At 40.0% G+C, this 26,611-nt stretch overlaps 1 protein-coding gene across 4 annotated transcripts in view; it reads left to right on the top strand.

Annotated features, from left to right (window-relative positions):
• BTG4 (BTG anti-proliferation factor 4) overlaps positions 1-26,611 on the top strand; it is a 143,361-nt gene that overhangs the window by 2,185 nt on the left and 114,565 nt on the right. The gene's annotated exons all lie outside the window — the stretch shown is intronic.

The raw sequence follows: 26,611 nt of genomic DNA, 5'->3' as shown, positions 1-26,611 counted from the left end.
TTAGTGCAAGATGGCTTTTGGGCCCTCCACTGCTCACTGTGTTTCTGCTCTTCACTTTCCCCAAGCAATACTTTATTCTACCATGAGGTATGTTGTTTGCAAAAGTGAGGGGAGAAATGGGGGAAAGCTGTAAGGCTGATCAGATTTCTGGATTGATGGCAGTGATATATGAGTGGTCCTCTAACTAGTGAGAGGTATTCTAATTAGGCTAGGAACCTACCTATGTATACCAGTTCAAAAATAGTTCCCATGTGCATTTTGCCACTTACATGATTGTATTTTTTTTTTTTTTTTGTGGCGGAGTCTTGCCCTGTCGCCAGGCTGGAGTGCAGTGGCATGATCTCAGCTCACTGCAACCTCTGCCTCCTGGGTTCAAGCGATTCCCCTGCCTCAGCCTCCCAAGTAGCTGGGATTACAGGCACGTAGCACCACGCCTGGCTAATTTTTTGTATTTTACTAGAGACAGGGTTTCACCATGTTGGCCAAGATGGTCTTGATCTCCTGACCTTGTGATCTGCCCACCTTGGCATCCCAAAGTGGTGAGATTACACGTGTGAGCCACCGCACCCAGCCAGATGATTGTATTTTAATTGGTGTAGGGGTGGGTTCCTTTGGGAAGCTGATGAAAAGCCTCTTAACCAAGAACCAGAAAATACGCATGGCGACCCACTACAGTGAACAACCTCATCCTTTAAAGTATACCTGTTGAATGGAAATGGATTCATTTGAGTATTTAAATTAGATAACCAGGCCAAACACCTATTTGCACAGTCTAGGAATAAGAATTGATTTGGGGCTGGAAAGAAGAAAAAGGGAGGACAGAGGGTACCAAAAGGTTTTGGAAAGCCAGCGTTCAGTGTGAGCATGCTGGGTGTCTACAAGTTAGAGAACAGGAGGCCAGAAAGAGGGAAGAGACAGAAGGGGCTGTGCCAAAAATCAGCCTTACTCATGTGGAAATGCAGTGGGTGTGCTACTCAGCGTTACTGGTAGGCTGTAAATGAAACCCTGAAGAAATACATATATGTGGACTAATTTAGAATACTGCAATCTTGGATTCTGTGATTCAACTCTTTCCTTAATCCAAAAGACCTACTCATCCCTGTCCTATTTCAACCCTGCATGTCTCTTATGTACTTTTGTTTCCAATTAAATGATATCTGTATACATTTTAGCAACTATTAATATTATCCAACTCCTGCTTTCCTTTTCTCTTCCTCTCTCCCTCTTTCTCCTCTTCTTTTTCTTTCCTTACACACACACTGAAAGGGGCTGGGCAAGGATCAGACTACACCGGTCGCGGTCAAGAGATCTTTATTGGAGGTATCGAGCAGAGAAGGAAAAGAAGAGAGGAGAAGAGAAGAGAGAGAGCTGCTGGTGTGCTGGGTTTTATATCCCTTGGGCCTACGTGGGGCGGGCCCAAGGGAAGGCGGGAGATGCTTCTTTCTGATTGGCTCTCCTTTGGCGGGTTCAGACAGTGCCTGGTCAAGGAGGGGAGAAGAACCCGGAACCGGCGCCATTAAGGTACCCCTGTTACCTAACACACACACACACACACACACACACACACACACACACACACACCATCTGCAGGAAAAAAGAATAAAAGATAAGAGGGAGAAGGAGAAGAAAGAGAGCTTCATACAATCCCCATCTTTCTTTTCCATCTCTGGTTTTAGTATCAGTGAGGGAAAGCACTCTAGTCACCAAATTCCTTTTCGCTTGAGCTTTCAGATGCAGCATTCCCAGCTGATGCTGTGAGTCTATGATATTTAGCATTGAGTTGGTTAAAAAATGTTAACATAACACTTTAAAAGGTAAAAAGGTGTACCCGCAGAAAGAATTAAGTAAGATAGTGAGAGACTTAAGAATTAATTCTATAACGTACTTAGAATAAAGTGGATTATAAATAAAAATGTGGAATGAGGAGAGGAGTTAGCAAAGAGGTAATGAAAAAGTGATCTGAAATGTGAGGAAAGAAGACTTCATGGCTCACAATGCCGTATATTATTTTGCTGAAGCAGACAGCCTGTGAACTTGAAAAAAAGATATGTACCATTTGTCTCCCAGCTACTGGGGAGGCTGAGGTGGGAGCATGGTGTGAACCCAGGAGGCAGAGCTTGCAGTGAGCTGAGACTGTGCCACTGCACTCCAGCCTGGGCGACAGAGTGAGACTCCATCTCAAAAAAAAGAACAAAAAACAAAAAAACAAAAACAAACAAAAAAAAACTAGGCTTAGGCCTGGATTTAGATTTAGTTCAAATAAAAAACTTATGAAATCTTTATTAGATGACTTTGCTTAGAAAAAGTAGATTACAAAGCTAGAATGAATACTTTGACAGAAGTACACAAGAAAATTCAAATCACTTACCTGTGCTCATTCCAAGGGCTTCTTATTAGTATAAATTACAGCTATTCATGAAACAAACATCTATCAGTCAGGTTAATCAACATGTGGATGCCACTACATGTGAGGTACTATTATGGAAATAAACTAGAGGATTGAAGTTATTTAAAGAAAACTTTCTTTAGTACTTTCATTTTTAAAATAGCTTTATTGAGGTGTACTTAATATATAATGAGATGCACATGTTTAGTATATACAATTTGATGAGTTTGAACATATGCATACACCCATAAAACCATCACTACAATCAAAGTAATAAATATATCCGTCACCTCCAAAAGCTCCCTGCTGCTCCCATGTGTGTGTGCCAGGAGTGGGGGGCTTGGTAGGGTTGGTAAGAACACTTGAGATCTACTCTCTTAAATTTTTTAGTGTACAATATTATTAACTATAGGCACTATGTTGTTCAGATCTCTAGAACTTATTCATCTTGAATTACTGAAGCTTTATACCCATTGAACAACTTGCTATTTCTCCCCCCAGCCCCAGGCAACATCATTCTATTCTGTTTCTAATAGTTTGACTATTTTAGGTAGCTCATATGAGTGGAATCATGCAGTATTTGTCCTTCTGTGACTGGCTTATTTTACTTAGCATAATGTCTTTCAGGTCTATCCATGTTGTTGCATATGGCAGGATTCCCTTCTTTTTTAAGGCTGAATAATATTTTGTGTGTGTGTGTGTGTGTGTGTGTGTATTTCTTTCCATTAATCTATTGATAGACATTTAGGTTGTTTCTATATCTTGGTTATTGTGAATAATGCTGTAATGAACATGGGAGTGCAGATATCTCTTCAAGATCCTGATTTCAACTCCTTTGGATAAATACCCAGAAGTGGGATTGATGGATCATATGGTAGTTCTATTTTTAATTTTTTGAGGAACCTCCATACTGATTTCCATAATGCTGTACTGATTTACATTCCTACTAACAGTATACAAGAGTTCTGATTTCTCTATATCCTTGCCAACACTCATTATCTTTTTTTTTTTTATAATAGCCACGCTAACAGGTGTGAGATGCTATCTCATTTTGGTTTTGATTTGCATTTCCCTGGTGATTAGTGATGTTGAGCACTTTTTCATATACCTAGTTGTGTATCTTCTTTGAAGAAATATCTATTCAAGTCCTTTGCTCATTTTAAAATCAGGTTATTTGTTGTTTTTTTTTTTTTTTCAATTGAGTTGTAGGTGTTCCTTATATATTTTGGATATTAAGCTCTTATCACATATATGGCTTGCAATTCTTTGTCTCTAATTCCGTAGTTGCTTTTTCACTCTGTTGATTGTTTGCTGCGCAGAAGCTTTTTAGTTTAATGCAGTCCCACTTGTCTGTTTTTGCTTTCATTGCCTGTACTTTTGATTCCATATCCAAGAAATCGTTGCCAAGACCAATATCAAGAAGATTTTCCCCTACATTTTTTTCTAGGAGTTTTATAATTTAAAGCCTTTCATCCATTTAAGTCTTTAATCCATTTTGAGTTGATTTTCTATATAGTATAAGGGTCTAGTTTCATTCTTTTGCGTGTGAATATCCAGTTTTCACAGCACTATTTGTTGAAGAGACTATTCCTTCCTCATTTTGTATGGTTGGCACTCTTGTTGAAGATCAGTTGACCATATGTGTGTAAGTTTATTTCTGGGCTTTCTATTTCTTTTCATTGGTCTGTATTTCTGTCTTTATGCCAGTACTATACTGTTTTAATTACTGTAGCTTTGTAATATATTTTGAAATTGGGAAGTGTGAGGCCCCCAGCTTTTTTCTTCTTGCTCAAGATTGATTTGGCTATTCAGAGTCTTTTATGGTTACATACAAATATGCATTGTTTTCAAGCACACATGGAGGATTCTCTAGGATAGATCACATGTTAGGTAACAAAACGAGTCTTAAAAATTTTAGGATGACTGAAATCATACCAAGTATTTTTTCTGACCACAAAGGAATGAAACTAGAAATCAGCAGAAGGAAAATTTAAAAATTCACAAATACATGGAAATTAAATAACACACTTCTGAACAACCAATGGGTCAAAGAAGAAATCAAAAGGGAAACCAGAGCCAGGTGTAGTGCGTGCCTGTAATCCCTGCTACTTGGGAGGCCAAGGTGGAAGGATTGCTTGAGGTCAGGAATTCAAGGTCAGTCTGGGCAACATAGTGAGACCTCATCTCAAAAAAGGCAGGTGGGGAGGGGAATAAAAAATATCCTGAGACAAATGAAAATGAAAATACAACATGCCAAAACTTATGGGATGCAGCAAAAGCAGTACCAAGAGGGAGATCTTTAGCTAACCATGCCCTAGTTTGGTTTTAGCTATGATGGATCTTCTCCAAATGAAGAATGTGTGACTCTCTCTAATTTTTTAAAAATAATTTCAAAATTTTAGTATCTTCTCCCAGATGACAGCTTTTCTTAGGATCTTAAGTTTGAAAGGGATCTCAGAGAGTATCATATGAGTCCATCTTCCTATCCGAAATGTGAATTTCTAAATATTTGGTGGGTGACATTAAGCCTTGGTTTACTGCTTCATGCAGGAACCCAATCTATTGTGAGACAGTTGGCATCAATGGAAAGCACTTCCTTATTATTGGTTTCATATCTGCTTCTAACTTCTGCCTATAGATTATAGTTCTCTTCTCTAGAGCAAGACATTACATACACACACACACAAACGCACACACACACACACACACACACACACAAACTCATATTCTTTCTTCAGTTTTCCAGGCAAAACATTCCCAACTTCACTGTCTAGCTGACTATTTTTACCCTTATTTTTGTGCTTCTCTAGACACTAGTTTGTCAATGTCTCTCTTAAAATACTATTCAAAAAACTGAACATAGTAGCCCAGCTATAGTCTAAGCAGTACAGAATACTGGCCATTGACCAGTTGCTCCTTTGACCTGGACTCCATGTTCATATTAATTCAGCCAAAAATTGGGCTAGTTGTCATTTTAGTAGCCACATCCCACAGTTAAGACCAAGGCCAACTAAAACCCTTGGGTCTTTAAAAATAACAATTATTATTGTATTAAGTCACCCTTATAATTTTCTTAGGCAATTGATTTTTTAAAAACATAAATGGAACTTCTGTTGGTTAAAATGTCATCTTGTTGATTTTGCTCCTTGTTCCAGATAAAGTAATCATTTTGATTCTTTGCTCACCATCTATCGTATTACCTAATCGTTAGTTTTCTAAGCTATCCACCGACTCCACCAACATGTTTTCTATATCTTTATTGGAGTCTTCTTTGTGTTATCACTCCTGGTACGAATGTATGGCTCATAGTAGGTTCATGACTGTGGATTGGTAAACTGGTAAATAGGGCAAAGCCTGGGCCACAGTCCTAGACCTGGCCACTAAACATCTTCCAGTTTAACTTCCATAATTTATTGGGCCACCTTCATTTGATTTTTTTTTTCTTTTTCTTGTTGTTGTTTTTACTTTTATTTTTTTGAGACAAGGTCTTGCTATGTTGTCCAGGCTGGTCTCAAACTTTTAGGCTCAAGTAGTTCACCTGGCTCAGCCTCCTGAGTAGCTGGGACTACAGGCATGAGCCACTGTGTCTGATTTGGTTTTTCATATAACTCTGATTCTATATTCTATATTCTGATTCTAGATTCTATATTCATGCTTCTGGAAAAAGATTTTAAAGAGGGGTCAGGTGTGGTGGCTCATGCCTGTAATCCCAGCACCTTGGGAGGCTGAGGCAGATGGTTCACTTGAGGTCAGGAGTTCGAGACCAGCCTGGCCAACATAGTGTCTCTACTAAAAATACAAAAATTAGCTGGGGGTGGGGGTGTGCACCTGTCGCCCCAGCTACTCTGGAGGCTGAGGCAGGAGGATCGCCTGAGCCTGGGAGGCAGAGGTTGGAGTGAGCTGAAATCACACCACTGCAATCCAGTCTGGGTGACCTAGCAAGACTGTCTCAAAAAAAAAAAAAAAGATTTTAAAGAGGCACCTTGACCTTCCATTACCAATATTTCAATGTGTAAGCTACTTAACTCTCAATTACTTTCCCCTTCGTTCATTCCTGTCTATTATTGGAGTATTTTACTAATCTTCCCACCTCTACTAGGTCATGAATTTCTTTTAGGGTAAGGATCATGTCTTAGTAATTTTTGAAATTCCAAAACTTTCTAGCAGAATTCAGCAAGTGCTGTTTAGTTTGACATTTATTGCATTCATGTGCTAGCCGCCATGGTAGACACATACAAACATAAGTCAGACACAGTCCTTGCCCTTGTGAATTTTATGGTTGAGAGAGGGAGTTGTAAAATCCAACTGCTTAAGTGTGAACTTTGGCTCTACTACTTACTAGCTGGTGACCTTGGGGAAATTACTTAACCTGTCTCTGCTTGAATTGCTGTTAAATAGTGCTAAATAATAGTGCCTACCTCAGAGGATTGTTGTGAAGAGGGTAGACACACAAACGATTTTAATGTAATGTAGTGAGAGCTAAGATGAGAGATTTGGACAGAGAGCTCAAAGGAGAGACACTCAGCTCAATTTAAGGGTCTTCAGGGGAGGCTTCCAAAAGATGAAAGCTGAAAAGAATTATAAAGGCCTAGTGAGAGCAAGGTGAAAAAAGACTGGATGAGCATTTGAAGAGAAAGAAACAGAATGAGCAATGGTCCCAAAAGTAGGAAAAGACATGATATGCTCAGGTAGCTATCATCAGTTGTGAACATCTAAACTCAGTGATGAGAGTGTCCATAGATAAAACTGGAAGACACCTGGGACCAGGTCATGGGAGGCCTTCACTGTCCCTTCAGCCAGATGGCTGTTCCTAAACCCCTCTGTAGAGAAATTCTGAAGTTGCAGCTGAGTAGGAAACTGCTGAAGTGATAAATTCCAATTGTGCCAGTGATAAGATGTGAGGAATGGAAGGGAGGGAGATGTTGAAGATTGCTCCCAGGTTGTTGACTGGAGTGAACAGATGCAATCAGTTACTGAGAGTTTACCACATGCCATTCACTCTGCTGGGCACTGAACATACAAAGGTGGATGAAATATGGTCCCAGCCCTCAGGGAGCATATAATCCATTTCATTTAGATATTTAGCCCTTATTCCTCTAATTATTACAGCCTAATATATATAAGGATGTAATAAAAGACTGTTAAATAACTTGCAGAAATCAATACATATTATGTCTGTATGCTGGAGCCAAATGAGTTGTGGTAGGAGTCAAATGTTTGCATTGCCATTTATGGGCTCTGGATACATAATTCTGGGGCTCAGAGGAGAAATCTAGGGTGAAAATATAGAGATTGGTAGTACTGATAGTTGAAGTCAAGGATGTGAGTGGTGTCATTCAATGGGAGTATCAAGAGTGAAGGAGTCTGGGCTCGGTGGTGCATACCTGTAGTTCCAGCTACTTGGGAGGCTGAGGTGGGAGGGTCACTTGAGACAAGGAGTTCAAGGCAGCAACGGTCTCTAATCATGCTACTGCACTCCAGCCTGGGAGACGTAGCAAGACCTCATCTCTTAAAATTTAAAAAAAAGAAGGAGAAGGCAAAATCCTACAGTATTTATTCAGCACCACAGGAGTGGGCAAATAAAGAGAAGCATCCCCTCCCCACCAAAGAGTAGAGACCAGAGAAACAAGGAGAATGGATAAAGAGGGAAAAATACCTTAAAATCTAGGGAAAAGAGACCTTAATGAGAATTTCAAGGTGGAAGGAGTACTTTCAGTCTCTGAAAAGATGTCAAGCAAGATGAAGATTGAAAGGAATTCACTGGATTTACTGACAAAGAGATAATTGATGATCTTTGCAGAGGGTTTCAGAGTACTGGGGGTGGAAGCCAAGCTAGAGTGGGAAGTGATGAAGAAAAATGAGTGTAGATCGTTCTTTCAAAAAATGTGTCTGTGAAGGAATGACGATAGAAGAGGATGTAGAGTCAAGAGAAGTTTGGTGGTAAGTGTCTATGTGTGAGTGTGTGTGTGTGTGTGTGTGTGTGTTTTAACTGGTAGAGTTAAGCATTTCTGGAAAGAGCCAGAAGAGAGAAAGGTTGAAATAAAGGTGATTAGAGTTAACCTATAGAGGACAAGGGAAGAGTCTCTTCTACAACAGAAGAGACTCTTTAGTCAAGAGGGAGACCCCTCCTTTACTCTAATATGGGTGGGAGAAGGAAGCAAGGGTAGCTTTGCTTGCTGGTAAGTGGATAGTGCACAGTGCCGGAAGTTTAACCTTGGCATCTATTTCCTCTGTGAGGTATGAAGCAGATATCTGCAGGGAGTGTGAGGATGGAGGAATAGGAGGCTTTAGATGAGGGTGGAGGGATGGTGGGCTCAAAGGTCTGGAGTGAGCCAAGCATGTTGGTGCATGCCTGTAGTCCTAGCTGCTCAAGAAGCTGAGGCAGGAGGATCACTTGAGCCCAGGAGTTTGAGGCTATAGTAAGCTAGGATTATGCCACTATACTACAGCCTGGGTAACAGAGTGAGACCCTGTCTCTAAAAGAAAAAAAAAAAAAAAAAAGAGTCTGGAGCTTAAATTAGATGAGAGTGAGGGAGCATGAAAGACCTTGAGACAGGATATTCTATGCTGGCATATTTGAATTAGATATTGTTCTAGATGGTGATAAAACCCAGGAGATGTCCTCAAGAAAGAGTGATTAAAGTGAGATGAAGGGGTCTGCCTCTTTCTCCACAATACTCCTAGTATCTAATACAATACCTGGTATATAGTAAGTCCTCAATATGTATTTTTTCAAAAACTGAATAAAAATTCGTTATTTTCTGCTTTCCAATGCATTACTCCAATTTCACTCTTTTACATATTCTAAAAGAAAAGAACTTCCTAGGAGTCCTGGTCTAGTCTGGGGTTGAGGGTCAATAAGTTTTCCTCAGGAAACAAAATTTAAGGGGTGATGGAAAGAATCAGCAGGAGACAGTGAGGAGATGAGATGTGGAGGGAGCCTTACCAGGGACAAAATTTCTGAGTATCTTGAGGTGAGAAAAAGTTGCAAGTGTTCCAGCTGGGTAGTGATGGGGAGGAGAGGGATGGGGCTGAAGGGGAGGGGGACCATATTATGTGAGGTCCAGTATGTGCTCATTCATGATGCATGTTGTGACCCATGAGACTTGAAATGGGAAAAATTGACTTATAATTGTTGTTAGCTTATAAGCATTACTAGGAATTAATATTATGGAGATATGATTCTACACAGTGAGATTTGAAAGCTGAAAGATTATATTTGTCTAAAATATCTCCTCCAGCACACTGCTACTTCCCTTCTACATAGCCTTATTCCTTTGGATTAAACAAAGCAAATGTGGCAGTCTTCCAGAAGCCACTACTAAATTATACTTAGTTTACCTGGAGAAAAAGCCTCTCCTTCCTCTCTGCTATTCTGATTTTTTTCCATTAGCTTCATGGTTGGTGTCTTAGTTTGTTCTGACTGCTATAACACAGTGCCTTAGACTGAGTAATTTCTAAGTAATAGAAATTTATTTCTCACAGCTGTGGAGGCTAAGTCCAAGGTCCAGGAGTCAGCAGATTCAGTGTCTGGTGAGGGCTCGCTCTCTGCCTCATAGATGTGCCTCTTGCTGCATCCTCATGGGATGGAAGAAGGGGAGGGGTCTCTCTACAGCCTCTTTAATAAAGGCACTAGCCTCATTCATGAGAGCTCCACTCTCACCACCTCATCACCTCCCAAAGGCCCCATCTCTTAATATCATCACTTTGGGAGTTAGGTTTCAACACATGAATTTTGAGAGGACACATACATTCAGACCATAGCAATTGGGTTAATTAGGTATTGCATAGGGGAGAGATAAGCTTCAATGATTGGAATGCGAAGAAAGCAAAGAACAGAGCAGTAACCTTTGGGGGATGATAGGGATGGGAGGCTCAGATAGGTAAGCATTGTGAAGGAGATTTTAAATCTTGGATTGTCTTAGTACAGCTAAGGTCCCAGGGGATACTAGTTTCACAATTTTGTCCAGCATATAAACCCTAAACCCCCAATTTTTTTTTGCCAAGATAAAGAATTAGCTGCATACCCCAAGATCAATCTTGGAGGAAGTGTTTTGAATTGGTATGTGTATTTTCATGTGTGTACTGTGTATATGTGTGGATGTGTGTGTATATCTGGATGTATATCTGTTGCCTGGGGCAGGAGACTTCTCTGGAAATTAAAAGCAGAGGCTCAGACTGCTGATGTAAGTGTCCACAAGGATAATGATCAGGACAGAACAGAAGCCAGAGTTTAGAAATAGAAAACTGGTGGGGATTGGATGACCTTGAGCATTTATTCTCCCACTGCACCACACCCTCCATCCCCTAGGGCTGGTGAATTACAATCCAGAAATGCCATCTCTTCAGGCTGCTTCTCCTTGAGGGATGGAGGATAGTGTGAGTCTAAAGATAGGGCCCTGACCTGAAGAGTTGCTTGGTGGCATGATACCCAGCCTAAGCAATTAATTATGATAGTCTGGTGCTTGGTGCTTGGATCTCTCCACCCTAGTGCTTGTCTCTTCGCCTCTCCTTGAGCTTACTGGATCTTGACACAGACTGTTTTTTTCCATTATGAATGCTCAAACAGAATAGCTGATACCGTCAGAGAAATACATACTCACAGGCCAAAGTAATGAGACATCTCAGGAGTACAGTTACTTCAAAATAAAGCAACAACTTGGATTATAGATGCCACCAGAAGCAAATATGTTAGATCAGATGGTTAACAAAATTAACAAATATAAAACAAGCATAATAAACAATGTTTATTGATCAGTTTTGTTTTACTAATAACAGGATTTACTTTGAAAATCATACATGAAAATAGTGCTATAGGGTATAAAAATAGGGTGGGATTTGTTCAGAAATAAATATACAAAACTTTGGATAAATAGAAAATTCAGAAACCAGACCCATGTATATATGTTTTGTTTGTTTGTTTTTTTTTTGAGATGGAGTCCCACTCTGTTACCCAGGCTGAAGTGCTATGGCATGATCTCAGCTTACTGCAACCTCTGCCTCCCAGGTTCAAGTGACTCTCCTGCCTCAGCTTCCCGAGTAGCTGAGACTACAGGTGTGTGCCACCATGCCCAGCTAATTTTTGTATTTTTAGTAGAGACGGAGTTTTGCCATGTTGGCCAGGCTGGTCTCAAACTGCTGACCTCAGGTGATCTACCAGCGTTGGCTTCCCAAAGTGCTGGGATTACAGACATGAGCCACCGCACCTGGCCATATATGGAATTTTGATATTGATAGAAGTGGTATGGCAGATCAATGGGGAAAGGAGGGACTATTCAATAAATGAACTTGTAAAAAATGGTTATCTAGGCCGGGTGCAGTGGCTCACACCTGCAATCCCAGCCCTTTGGGAGGATGAGACAGGTGGATCACTTGAGCCCAGGAGTTCCAGACTAGCCTGGGCAACATAGTGAAACCCCATCTCTACAAAAAAATTAGCTGGGCATGGTGGCATGTGCCTGTGGTCCCAGCTACTCAGAAGGCTAAGGTGGGAGGATTGCTTGAGCCTGGGAGGTCAAGGCTGCAGTGAGCTGCGATTGCACCACTGCTCTCCAGCCTGAGCAACAAAGCAAGATCCAGTCTCAAAAAAAAAAAATCTATATGGAAAAAATGACATAAATCCCTACCTCATACCATATATAAAAATAAACACATAAATTAAGTACTTAAATGTTAAAAGTAAAATTTTATAAATTTTATTAGAAAATATATGCCTTTCTGACTTTGGGCTAGGGAAGAATATATTAAGGACACAAAAAAGCCTCCAACCATAAGAGAAAATATTAATGAATCTGATTATATTAAAATTAATAACGTCTGAAAATCAAATATGAGATCCATAAATGTGAGGCTCAAGGAAGGGAAGGTAGAGAAATGAATTGAGGGGAAGCTCATAGGTGGTTGTATGATTGTTAATATTCTAATTCTTATATTGGGTGGTTGGCTTACAAGTATTCATATTTTTATTCATAATAAGCAAATATATAAATAAGTACATAAGTATGTATAAATAAAAACAAAAGGGTGGCTGGGCATGGTGGCTCATGCCTGTAATCCCAGCACTTTGGGAGGCCGAGGCAGGCGGATCACGAGGTCAGGAGATCGAGACCATCCTGGCTAACATGGTGAAACCCCGTCTCTACTAAAAATACAAAAAAATTAGCCAGGCATGCTTATAAGCTTATAATGCTTATAAGCTAACAACAATTATAAGTCGGACGCGGAGCTTGCAGTGAGTGAAGATCGCACCACTGCACTCCAGCCTGGGCGACAGAGTGAGATTCCGTCTCCAAACAAACAAACAAACAAAAAAGGGTACCAATGAAAAACAGTCTGTTATGAATCAAAGATAATCTGTGCACTTGAGCAGAAAATCATCAACTATCCCAACCATATTTTGTTTTTACTATTAGTTATCATTAATCTACACAACAATCCTATTTTTGATTACTACTATAATCCCCTTTTTACAGATGAATCAAAGCTTAGTGAGTTGATGTAACTTGCTCAAGTCCATGAAGCTAGCATATGACAGAATCAAGAACTTGAAGTCTCATCTGTTTGACTCTAGGTCCTGGGTCTCAACAATTAGGTTTAGGCCCCCAGGCACTTAAGACCATTTTACTGACGAAGGTACCCACTAAGAGCAATTATTGCTGAGGATAACAACCTCTAGATATATGAAGGTAAAAGTTGACCTAACATTTGAATGTTTTGCCACACAAAATGTGCCTTAGCAACTTGAGGAATTTTCATGTGTGTTATAATGGAAAAGCTGTGTTAAAATGAAGTCACACATATACCATTGAGTAATAAGAATCTGAATGCAAGAGAGCTCAAGTAAGAAATGTCATGCACTGTTGGATCAAGAGTGATTCACTCCTGGAGTGCACAATGTTCCTCTTCCATATGCCCACACAGGAATGTAAAGATATAAAGAGAATGTTCACAAACTTTTCTAGCAGTTGTAAATTTGCTACACACCTAATGAATTCTGCTTTGTGACCTCACTAAAGCACCTTTGTTTCTTAGTTCTTTAAAGAACATCAAATGTAAGTCCCATGCCCCCTCTACTGGTCAGCCTCATTTTGTCATAAATGTTTTTCTAAATAGGCATCCATCCATCCATCCTTCCATCCCTGTGAACAAAGATGCTTATTTCTAGTGTCCTGAGTCTTTCTGGAGAGGAGAGTTGGCAGTGGGAAAGAGAGAGGAGTATATATATATTTTTTTGTGTGTGAAGAAGATAAAATGTCACCAAGAATCTGGCTTGTGGGCAGGTGCCATATAACTGAACTTATACCATAACTTTGGAGGAATAAGATTGGAGGTGTGGAGATCAGTTTTAGAGGCAGCATCTGTAGCCTTTGCTTTATACCCAAAAGTGAAAATTAAAAATAATCTGTTAATTTTCTTCAATTCATCATCCAATTAAACTTATTAGGTACTCTCACAGAGGTCTGTCTTATTGTGTATCTCTCTATCCACTTCCCCTAAAAGTGGTGCTCTCCTCTCCTTCCTGTGTTTACATGTCAGATCTATTCATCAGAGTAAAATGAGGACTTTTGAGGGCATAAATCACATTTAATTTTCTGTCAGGTTCAGCCCCCAACTCCCAAATGGTGCATACCACATGGTAAATAACAATTATGCTACTTAGCTACCCCTCTCAAATTGCCACGTAAGAACAGAAAACATCCCCATTCAGTAGCCCAAGGAAATCCAAATCAAAAGGATAAAAGAAGATGCTGACCACGCACCAGAAGACTAAATACAGTAATTTTATTGTTGTGCCCATAATCACTATTTGACCAGAAACATTTCAGGATATGTTGATTCTAAGATGTTGGAGTTCAATGATCAGGTTCAGAAAACATCTATTAAAATGACTTCCCTTTTCCTCCACCTCTGAACCTCCAAATCCCTAAACACTGAAAAGGGCTAAACAATATGGTTCTTTTATTCTTTTCAATTCACATACTACTTGACCACAAAACCCTGACAGTAATATAGAAGCAACTTTGAGCATCAGGAAGTGAGACGCGAGGCAGCCAACTTCTATGGGCAAGGAGCCAGGAGCCTTGAGTTCTGCTCTTGGATCCACCATGTTGTAGCTAGCTAACCAGGGGAGAGTCACTTCATTTTAGTTTGTGTCTCAGTTTCTAATATGGTCATGCTTTGTGTCCCCACCCAAATCTTATCTTGAATTATAGTCTCCATCATCCCCATGTGTCAAGGGAGAGACCAAGTGGAGATAATTGGATGATGGGGGCAGTATTCCCCATGCTGTTCTTGTGATAGTGAGTGAGTTCTTAGGAGATCTGATGGGTTTTTTGTTATTGCTATTGTTTTGTTTTGTTTTATGAGATGGAGTCTCGCTCTGTCACCCTGGGCTGGAGCGCAGTGGTGCAATCTCAGCTCACTGCAACCTCCACCTCCCAGGTTCAAGTGATTCTCCTGCCTCAGCCTCCCGAGTAGCTGGGACTACATTTCACCATGTTGGCCATGCTGGTCTCGAACTCCTGACCTCAGGTGATCCGCCCACCTCGGCCTCCCAAAGTGCAGGGATTAGAGGCGTGAGCTACCGCACCTGACTGAGATCTGATGGTTTTATAAAGGGCTCTTCCCCCTTCGCTTGGTATAAATTAGTCTCGGGCAGTTCTTAATAGCAGTATGAAACGGACTAATACAGTTTCCTTATTTGTAAAGCAGTAATAATCATATCTGCTTTATGTACTAACTTCACTGGGTAGGCAGGTAATATATTGTAAACTCTGTATGCTCTCTGGAGCGGTGAAGGGTGGGGCTGGGGTGTCAAACCACTTTCCCTTTTCCATTATGCATTCATATTCTGAAGACTTCAGACTGTCCTCAGACTGGGACAAGTGAAAACTGCCCGGGCTTAGAAGGCCTTGCATATCACAAACCACCCACAACCCCCCCACCCACCCACACATTATTAAAGAGCACATGACCCCTCTCTCAGTTTGGCATTCACCGCTGACACAGCATGGCCATAAGCCAAAATGTCCACTTTTACCACTAACACTGGTTAGGCCCCAGGAAAACATTCTCCACATCTCTTGCCTTATGTCCTCAAAACAGCAGGTGGCTGCATCTGAATGCCATAAAGGCTTGTAGGTTGGGCGTGGTGCGGTGGCTCACGCCTGTAATCCCAGCACTTTGGGAAGCTGAGGCAGTCAGATCACCTGAGGTCAGGAGTTCAAGACCAGCCTGGCCAACATGGTGAAACCCTGTCTCTACTAAAAATGGAAAAATTAGCCGGGCATGGCAGCACGTGCCTGTAATCCCAGCCACTTGGGAGGCTGAGTCAGGAGAATTGCTTGAACCCAGGAGGCGGAGGCTGCAGTGAGCCGAGATTGTGCCACTGCACTCCAGCCTTTTAAATAAATAAATATTAATAACTATTATTAATAAATAATAATAAATAATAATAAAGGCTTGCAGTATGTGGTATCCCCATTTTAAAATTATGAATTTTAATTTATATTTTGCCTTTTAATTTTAATAAATGCTTTTGAATATTTTAGAAAAGATAACTTTTTAACAATATATGAAAAACAATTTCACATTACAATTTTTATATTTAGATTATACTTTTGATAAAAATATAAAAATTATACAGCTTGAATAGACATATATTTTAATTTTAATCTTTTTTATCACTGCTGTTGATAAAACACAAATTACTTGAAAATCTTGATTATTACAGCTTAACTGGGCCAGGCATGGTGGCTCACACCTGTAATCCCAGCACTTTGGGAGGCTGAGTTGGGAGGATTGCTTGAGGCCAGGAGTTCAAGACCAGCCTGGGCAACATAGCAAGACCCTGTTTCTAAAAAAAAATTTTAAAAATAGCTGTGTGTAGTGGCACGAACCTGTGGTCCTAGCTACTCGGGGGGCTGAGGTGAGAGGATTGCTTGAGCCCAGGAGTTCAAGGCTATAGTGAGCTGTGATTGCACCACTGCACTCCAGCCTGGGTGACAAAGTAAGACACTATCTCTTAAAAAAAAAAAAACCCAAACAACTAGTGATTTTGCTAAAATGAAAACAAAAAAAAATAGATACTTCATAAGTAGATAGAATGCAGATTTTTTTTTAAAAGGCAAACTACTTTTAAGAGTATGAATTCTACCTCAGAGCAATAGAAATCTATTATATAAGTGATTTCTCAGTTTGGGTTTCTTAAATGGGGTTACAAGAGGTATGTCATGATTTGGGAGGGGAAGTGATTTCTCAAAGCTCTTGTTAAACATACTGCATGTTCTGGAATATCAATTGCTCTTTTAAACTTCTGTTTCTTTAAGAAAAACAGAGTAGGTTGTGGGACTTGAATATTTAAGATAAACACAGGACTTTGGAAAAATTTTGCATTTCCCAATAATTTTGCTTTGGGTCACTTTCCCAGGGCTTTGAGTACACACCGGGGTGTGTGTGTGTGTGTGCGTGTGTGTGTGTGTGTGTGTTGTATAGCTTTCATTCTTCTCTGTCAGTACTTCAGTGGAAAAGTTTAGGAAGCACTGGAAGAAATAATAAACAACTTACTAGGACAAGAAGAGTTCAGATTAGTATGCCTAGGAAAGGATTCAAAGAAGACAGTTCCTACTGGCCAGGCGCAGTGGCTCATACCTGTAATCCTAGCACTTTGGGAGGTTGAAGCGGGTGTGATCCCAAGAGTTTGAAACCAGCCTGTGCAACATGGCAAAACCCCATCTCTACAAAAAAATACAAAAATTAGCAGGACGTGGTGATGCATGCCTGTAGTCCCAGCTACTTGGGAGACTGAGGGAGGAGGATCTTTTGAGCCCAGGAGGTTGAGGTTGAGGCTGCAGTGAGGTGTGATGACACCAGTCACTGCACTCCAGCCTGAGCAACAGAGCAAGACCCTGACTGAAAAAAAAAAAGGTTACCTTCATTTGAAAAGGCATTACACCATGTTGCCAGCTTAATTGATTGTTTTTGTGTATGCTACTAATGAGACCAAATCAATCATTCTGTCCCTGCATGGACTTGTTAATTGAGCTCTTTTTCTTTGCTAAGATGTCCCAACCTTGGCCAACCTTGCTGGTGTGTAACTGCTTGGTCATTAGTAAGAGTGCAGGAGAGAATGTGGAAGGCACAGCACAATCTAGCAGTGCTTTGGAAAAACAACCAAACAGATGTTTCCACTAACAGTGGATAAGAAAGCACTTCCTTCCTACAGATCTGTGCTCAGTTCTCTGCATACAGATCTGAGTTCTCAGTTCCACCAAGGTATACTGTGAAAAAGGAGTGAGTTTCATCTCCTTTTCTGTCCCTCTTTGCTCTATTTTCTTCGGCAACATGGGAGAGTTAATACTAGAGAGAAGAGTCAGAGTGCCGAGGCAGGAAAAAAGAAACAAATATGAGGGGTTAGTGTCCTGATGCTGGTCCTGGTTAGGGCACTAAGCAGCTATGGACCTTAGATTAAGTCTGCTGAACTTTTCTAGGCCTCCTTTTCCTCATTTGTAAAATCAGAGTTTTGGTTTTGATGATCTCTTAGATTCCTTCTAATTCCAATATTCTGGATTGTTTTGAACATTTTCCTGCAAAGTTTTCCTTTACTTTTGTAACCCCCTAATATGCAAACTTAATAACATTCAAAAATGGTTTACTGAGATGGTTCTCAGGAAACTTCTTAGGGTCAACAAGTTCCAAGCTTCTCAAAATAGAAGGATTATATCAGAGTCTGATTTTGAATTAGAAATATTGATATAATGAATGATGTGTATTAAAAAGATAATTTCCTAGTTCTCTCCCCTGAATAGGCCTAGAAATAGAGATCAAACTGGAAGCAACAAGCACTCCTAGCTCCCAGACAGAGATCTCTATTTACTAGTTTTCTCTAAAAGTAACCAAGACATGTAGTGGATGCTGTGGTTTGCCACCCAGATTCTCCATTCAGAACTGAGGCCTGGGATGCTGGGAACAGTGGTGGCTGTTGGCTGTCCTGAATCACTCTCTGGGCATTGTCTTAAACCAAGGTTTCTTAGTCTCAGCACTATTGACATTTTGGACTGGATAATTCTTTGTTGTTGGGGACTGTTCTGTGCATTAGAAGATGTTTAGTAGCATCCCTGACTTCTACCCACTAGACACCAGTAGCACCCTACCCATGGCTGTGACAACCAAAAATGTCTCTAGGCATTGCCAAATGTCTCTGGGGGACAAATTGCCTTGATTGAGAACCACTGCCCTAACATGAAGAGAGTCACCTCACCCAGGGTTATACCGTTCTCCCCAGAGGCAGCCCATATCTAATGACTGGTTAATGTAGATTATAAAGGTCAGGCTCTCTTGCCTCAAAGCGGGACATCTTACAGGGCTAGACCATCTCCAGTGTTCTCTGTGGAATTGGCTGTGACTATACTGTGGTTCCACTGCTTTCTCTGCCCAGTCCTACTTTTGCCCCTACCCCATAGGTGTTAATTCTAAGGGCAGTCCCTTCATTGCATGTAAATATTCAACTCAGAGTCAATTTCCTGGAAGAACCCAACTTGAGACAGGTCTTAGAGAAATGGCTGATTCCAGGTTTGAAGCAGAAGATATGCCAGATAAACTTGGAACATCTTGTGATACCAGAAAGCAAGGAACAAGCTATGAAAGATTACTAGGATCATGTCAAAAGGACAGGAGTTAATTTACATACTCTCTCCTTGGCCACAGGTGTTCAAAGACGAACATCTATAATAAATTGATGCTTAAATTCATGACATAAAGATTTTTGAAAAGTCATTCATTAGTCACTTTGAAGAATGCAAGAAACTACCTCTTAATTTTAAAAACTGGTAAATAAAATAAGCATTTTTTCCTGTGTTTCCTATATTGCCTATATCAGATAACCAAACAGTTGAGGAAGGGGAAGACTCAAGTTAATAAAAGAGAAAGGATAGAAGTAGAATATCATGATTTTGTAGTCTTCAAAGAGGTAATGACCTCTTTCAAAGAAGCAATGATCAGTGGCTAAGAACAGCAGAAAAAGAAACAACTGGATATCATGGACCTCTTGCTAGACATCACCACAGTGCAGTGGTATTGTGGGGAGTGTTGGGAGCAGTTCACAAGGCTGCTGTTACTTCTGGCATCAACTGCAAGTTTGGGGATTCTCAAAACCACACTTAGTTTTGATAATTTGCTAGAAGGACTCGAAGTCACTAAAAGTTGTTATACTAATGGCTATGGTTTATCACAGCTAAAGGATACAGATTAAAGGTAGTCCAGGAAAAAAATCACATAAGGCAAAGTCTAGAAAAGTTTCAAATATGGATGTTCTAGTTATCTTCTCCCTGTGGAGTTGTATACACCATTACTTTCCCATTATCGATGTATGACAATAGGCACAGATTATTGCCAAGCAGGGAAACTCACCTGAGCCTTCCTGTCCAGAGATTTATTTGGTTGGCTGCCCACATGACTTCTCCATCTCCAGGCCCTCCAGAGCTGATTGCCGAGTATGTGTGACCCAAACCTCCCACTCTGTTATCACACCATTACACTATCCAGTTTAACCAAGGCCTGCACACAAACAAAACCACTCCTATCATGAAATTCCAAGGGTTTAGAAATTACCTCCCCAAATAGAGGGCAAAGCCCAGACCCCTTTTTGGACAAGATTATAGTCTTTTCTACACATCTTGCAAAACAAACAAAAAAGATTGAGCCTGAATCTGATTAAGCCTTTAGATTCAAATAACAATTTATGGGAAACACAGGGATAAAGAACATTTTAAGTGACACCATAGCAAATTCAGGCCAAATGACCTGGTATCTTTAATAAAAAGTTGCAAGAGGAAAAAGGGGATGGAAGGGAAACCTATAAATTAAAGTAGAATTAAAATACATATTGCTCAGTTGCAATGTATTGTACCTTATTTGGATCCTGATTTAAATAATGAAGTTGAAAATACTCAGAATTAGGGTAATGTGAACTCTGGTTTAATATTTTATGATGTTAAGGAATTAATTTTTGCATTAGATAATTGTTATTATGATTATGTTTAAAGATCAAAAAAATTATCTTTTAGAGATTTATATTGAAATATTTACAAGTGAAATGAGATAATGTTTGGGATTTGCTTCAAAATAACCTGGGGTTGAGTTGGTAGTGGGTGGGGTTTCAGATGGAATGAGACTGGCCATGTGCTGTAAGAAAACAAAAAAATTGGGTTGTATATTAGTTCACATGTTCATGCTTTCCATTTTGAAAAATGTGAAATGTATATGTGATAGAGCCTGTGGGACTCAGGAGGACTTCACTGAGCCTTGCTTTTCTTCTTAGGTATTTGTGTGCAATGGACTGTTCTTAGTTGCTCACCTCTCCATTTTCTCTGGGCCTTTGAGGGAGCAGATGTTGATTATTTCAGTTGAAAGTTGGAACTAGTATGCATAGTGGTTGAGGCTATACAGTTGTTGCAAAGAGATACAGATGCATATACAAGATAGTGGATATGTTTTGTCTATTGATTTTTCTTAAATTTTTTTTTTTATAGAGATGGGGCCTATGTTGCCCAGGCTAGTCTCGAACTCATGGACTCAGGCTATCTGCTCATGTTGGCCTACCCAAAGTGCTGAGACTACCGGTGTGATCCACTGCACCTGGCCCCCTTTATTTTTCAAGAGAAGCATTATAGTTTTACTAAGATGGTAAATTTAATGTGGTTAAACATTACCTTGTAATATTCTGGTAAGATCAATATATTTTGAAGTTAAAATTTAAAGCCTCATGTTTGCCACTTAAGGATATATGTTTATTTTTGTGTGTTTAAATGCATTTTGTATGTCTAAATAATGGAATATTAAATTTATTGAGCAAAGGGAACTTGAAGCGATAAGGAGGAGAAAGTCAAGTATTACAGAAGAACATTGAGCTTTGAGTATACGATCTCAACTTGTTAATACTAACAAGTGTATTAGTCCATTTTCACACTGCTATAAAGAAATGCCTATGAGGCTGGGCATGGTGGCTCACACCTATAATCCCAGCACTTTGGGAGGCCAAGGCAGGTGGATCACCTGAGCTCAGGAGTTCAAGACCAGCCTGGGCAACATGGCGAAACCCTATCTCTACAAAAAGTACATAAATTAGCCAGGCATGGTAGCATGCACCTGTAGTCCCAGCTACTTAGGAGGCTGAGCAGGAGAATCACTTGAACCCGGGAGGTGGAGGTTGCAGTGAGCTGAGATTGTGCCACTGTACTCCAGCCTGGGTGACAGAGCGAGACCCTGTCTTGGAAAACAAAACAAAACAAAACAAAAGACAAAAACAAAAGAAAGAAAAAGAAATGGAAATGCCTGAGACTGGGTAATTTATAAAGGAAAGAGGTTTAATTGACTAACAGTTCCACATGGCCGTAGAGGCCTCAGGAAACTCACAATCAGGGTGGAAGGTGAAGGGGAAGCAGGCACCCTCTTCACAAGGTGGTAGGAGGGAGAGAAGTGCTGCAAAGGGGGAACTTCCAAACACTTATAAAACCATCAGCTCTCATGAGAACTCTCTCACTATCATGAGAACAGCATGGGGGAACCGCCCCTGTGATCCAATCACCTCCCAGCAGGTCCCTCCCTCAATACATGAGGATTACAACTTGAGATGAGATTTGGGTGGGGACATAGAGCCAAACCATAGCACAAGAAATAACAAAAAGTTATTCTGTGTGCAACTAGCAGAGATTCCAGGTGTCACTAAAATATACTTATTTGAAGCCTGATAACATTTTGTCTGATTTTTAAATCATTTGCTGAAATAATTTTTAAACAAAATCTACTTCTGAAAAGACTACAATTCCTAATATTGTTATACACTAGTGTGTATTGTCACCATAACAACGATTGTAACCATTTCCCGTGTTTAGGCACTTATGATTTATACTCCCATCTTGTCTCCTTTGACAACTTTTTTTTTTTTCCCTGAGATTGAGTCTCACTCTGTTGCCCAGGCTGAAGTGCAATGGCGTGATCTCAGCTCACTGCAACCTCTGCCTCCCAGGTTCAAGAGATTCTCCTGCCTCAGCCTCCTGAGTAGCTGGGATTACAGGTGCCCACCACCACATGCAGCTAATTTTTGTAGTTTTAGTAGAGATGTGGTTTTGTCATGTTGGCCAGGCTGGTCTCGAACTCCTGACCTCGTGATCTGCCTGCCTCAGCCTCCCAAAGTGTTGAGATTACAGGCGTGAGCCACCGTGCCTGGCCGACAACTTTTTAGATTGGCTTTTCTCATATTCTGAATAATAGAACTGTTAATATATCTTTTACAACCAAACTGTCTTTGAGGTTTCTTTCTTAGACAACACCAAAGATTTATTTTCTCATTTTGTAAAAGGAGGGGTGCCGGAAGTCATTGAATATACTTGGAATTCTCTGTATTTGGGAGAGCATTTGCCAAACCCATAGTATGGGAACAGCTGGCAAACCAACCTCCCTAGGTCAATTATATACAAAAATATACAAAGCATGTTATTAATAGTAGGTCAATTATATACAAAGCATGTTATTAATATTAAAATGAACATGTTTCAGCAATTGTAGTCTTTCAGGATGGATAAAGCATACTCAAGGTAATGTGTGAAGACTGGCACAATAACTGTCGGCAAGACTTATTCAACGTTTTCTGTTTTAAAATACCTTTGTCAATTGGTTACCAAAAAATACACATTGGGATAAATTAAAAAGTCCTGAAGATCTGTCAATGCCTTTATTGTCTATAGGATGTTACTACTTTCAGAGCAATTGTTGATTAAATCCTTTAAAAATACTTGTACATTATGTCTCATTTTTCTTATTGTAGATACTGTTAATTATTATAGTAAATTAACCCAAGCCATTCAGTCTTGCCGTGAATAGGTAGTTTCTTCGTTTCCTTTGCAATTATCTAAACACCTTTGCTATTAATCAATAAATCAATAATGGAGTCTCTGGAAGAAACATCAAAGGGATCATAACCTCAGCAATGGCCTCAAATGGGTTCTTTTAACTATTGACACTAAATAGAACAGATTCATGGACACAGGCTTTCCAGTATAAGCTGACACTGTCACCAGAAGCCCATGGTTGGACTGTGTAACGGAGCATTTCTAGGACCTTTTATTTAGTCCAAAAGCAGATGACTTTGTGATAGTAGGGTTACTTAAACCAAGATCAGAAAACAAGAATTAATGATGCAGGATGGAAAGAAATGAAGATGAAAATTCACTTGGGGCTAATCTATATTCTGTTTGGCAAATGAGAACAACACCCCTTTTCTTTCTTCTTGATCTATCACTAATTCGTGATTTAATAAGCAAACCCTGTACAAAGTGGAACAAAACATTCTTTAAATGGTATCTCATTACAACTGATGTCTCAGAATTCAGAAAAAAATCTATAAAATATCTTAGGGTATAGATTATAAGTGAATAAATAAGAGAAAAATCTAAGAAAAATGATTCCGAGAAAGAGTGACGTGCATTGATTGGCTTGTCTGTAAAACTGCATGTAATAGTGGTTATTATTGAAGTGCCATTTGTTGCTTCACTTTATTTTTTATGACCATGTCATTATTTACATAGGGTCAGTACACCTCTGTCTTGGGATATGGTTAGATAAAGAAAATTTGTCACAGTTACCATGCAAGAAATGTCACATTTTAAAACAAGTCTGACTTAATAAGGCATGATAAGCTGACTTTAAGAAACGGACTGGGTCGGGCGCGGTGGCTCACGCCTGTAATAGCACCTTGGGAGGCTGAGGCAGGTGGATCACTTGAGGTCAGGAGTTTGAGACCAACCCCATCTCTACTAAAAATACAAAAATTAGCTGGGTGTGGTGGCACATGCCTATAATTTCAGCTACTAGGGAGGCTGAGTCAGGAGAATGGCTTGAACCCAGGAGGCAGAGGTTGCAGTGAGCCAAATTGCACCATTGCACTCCAGCCTGGACGACAAGAGCAAAACTCCATCCCCGCTCACCCCCCCCGCCAAAAAAAAGACACAGGGACTGTACTTGATATGTGGAAATGATGCCCACAACATCCTCCCAGGAAATTTACCTTGTACCTGCTCTCTGGCTAGTGAAATCTCAGCCTTACAGTTAGTAAAGAACGCCACTTGCTGCCAGAGCAGGAACATTGACAGACTTGGGGACCTCAGAGAAGGAAGGACATCCTGGTTATGTAGTTCCTGAGGAAAAGCGTGGTCCAGGCAAACTGGATGCCTTTTTTCTCCTAGACTTAGGAAGGACAAGCTGATTGAGAACAGCAATTCAAAATCATCTGCGAAACTGATGTGATCAAAATCTGGCTAGGGGCTTTGTGAAGCCTCTAGACAGAAGTTAATTCTCCAATCCTTGGTATTTTAAGGCTTTAATTTTTAAAACCATACAGCAAAGAAATCTCCTAGTATTAATCAGCACCTTTTGTGGCAACTATATAAACTGGTCAAAGAGAAAAACCCATCAAGTTAATAATATGGATCAGAACATTTCTGAACAAACCCGTGTAGTCAAATTATCTACACTTGTGGCAGCCCCTGGCCAGAAGGAGGGGCTAAGGAAGCAGGAATGATATCTTGCCTTGTTGCCATCTTGACTTAGCGCATTATATGGCATAGTCACATACAAAACAAAAAACCCATCCCTGCCCCCGCAAAACCCCAAACACTTGACTTTCTTAAAAATACTAAAACGGGCAGAAACACCCTAACACTTTTCTCTAAATGAAGACCATGCCCTTTTTGTAAGCTGCTACCCTAATGCAAACAATTTAATTCCTGATTGAATGGCGTGAACCCGGGAGGCAGAGGTTGCAGTGAGCCGAGATTGCGCCACTGCACTCCAGCCTGGGCGACAGAGCGAGACTCTGTCTCAAAAAAATAAAAAAAAATTTAATTCCTGATTTTGCAATATTAATATCAACATATAGGTGACAACCTTTGCAGATAGTATAGTCATGTGAGGAAGAGACTAACTTGGTAACCTCTTGTGTTTTTCTCTAAAATCCTGCTGTGTTCTTTGTTTAGATAGCCCAGTTGTTCTGAAGTATGATCTGCCTCACAGAATAGTGAAGGTAAAAATTATTTTCTTAATAGTTTTGTGTCTGAGTTCTCCTTTCACAATTGATAGTTGTCAAAGCTGGGTGAAAGTTACTTCAGATCCTTTTAATCTTCTCTATAATTTTGTATATGTTCTTAAATTTCCACAATAAAAAATTAAAATTGTATATCGGGGCTACACTATGTGTCAAAGAGGTATTGTCAGTGCTTTCCTATAAAGACACAAGACTTAGTCTAATTTTAACTAGTTTCCAAACTTAAAGTCTGTATTGAGGCTGTATTCAGTTTTAAAGCACGTGCAACTACTAGACATGATGAACCATCCCAAAGATAGTACTGCAGCTGGCAGCCTAGGAGCAAGGAAAGGTATCTTTTGTGGTTGTGTAGCTGGTGTTTTCTGACCTCACTAGTGAGGTTAGAGTCCTCAATGTCAAGCAGCAATGAAGGGAGCCAGAGTTTCCATGTTATTTGCTGCATTCAGCGTGCATGTCAAAAATAGATCCAAAAGCTATGGCAACTGAAAAATATTTGTTTTAATCAGTGTTTGGGAAACAAATGCTGGTATTTGGCTTCAGGGTTGGCTTCTTCAGCACTGATATTGGCAGATCCAATTCACAATAAAGTCCTACAGCACTTGTGTTGTTTTTTTAAAATCCCATATGGACTTACTCTGTAAAACCTCCTGGCACATTTGCACGTTTTGGTTTCCTGGGAAGTTCCCGTGGATTTGTTTAGCTCTGGTATCATGATTATTTACTGTATGTTCCCTTGAAGTATAGGAAGAAAGAATACACTTGTTACATTTTGTAATTTATATATTTAACAAATATTTATTGGTCTATTGTGTGCAAGGCACTATTCTAGGCATTCTGGAAAGATACAAAAATGAATCAGACAAATATGGTGATTTCAATTTACTTTCAACCCAATAAGGAAGACAAATTGTGGGCCAGGCATTGAATTAAGTGCTGGGGGTGCAGAGGTGAACAAAGTTCCTGACTTCATGTTGCTCCTTGAAATTAAGACAGATAAATACAGGGGTTAGAGAAGGGCTAATGGAGAAAATAACCTTGAAGCCAAGCTGTAAAAGACAAATTAGAGTTCAGACAAAGCAGAATGGGGCAGAAGGTATACTGTAAGAAAGGGAGCAGCAGATACACATAGG

The sequence above is a fragment of the Symphalangus syndactylus genome, chromosome 3, assembly GCF_028878055.3.
Source record: "Symphalangus syndactylus isolate Jambi chromosome 3, NHGRI_mSymSyn1-v2.1_pri, whole genome shotgun sequence".
NCBI classification, from domain to species: Eukaryota; Metazoa; Chordata; class Mammalia; order Primates; family Hylobatidae; genus Symphalangus; species Symphalangus syndactylus.
Note: the sequence above shows the minus strand (reverse complement) of the source record. Positions and strands in the feature narration are given on the sequence as shown.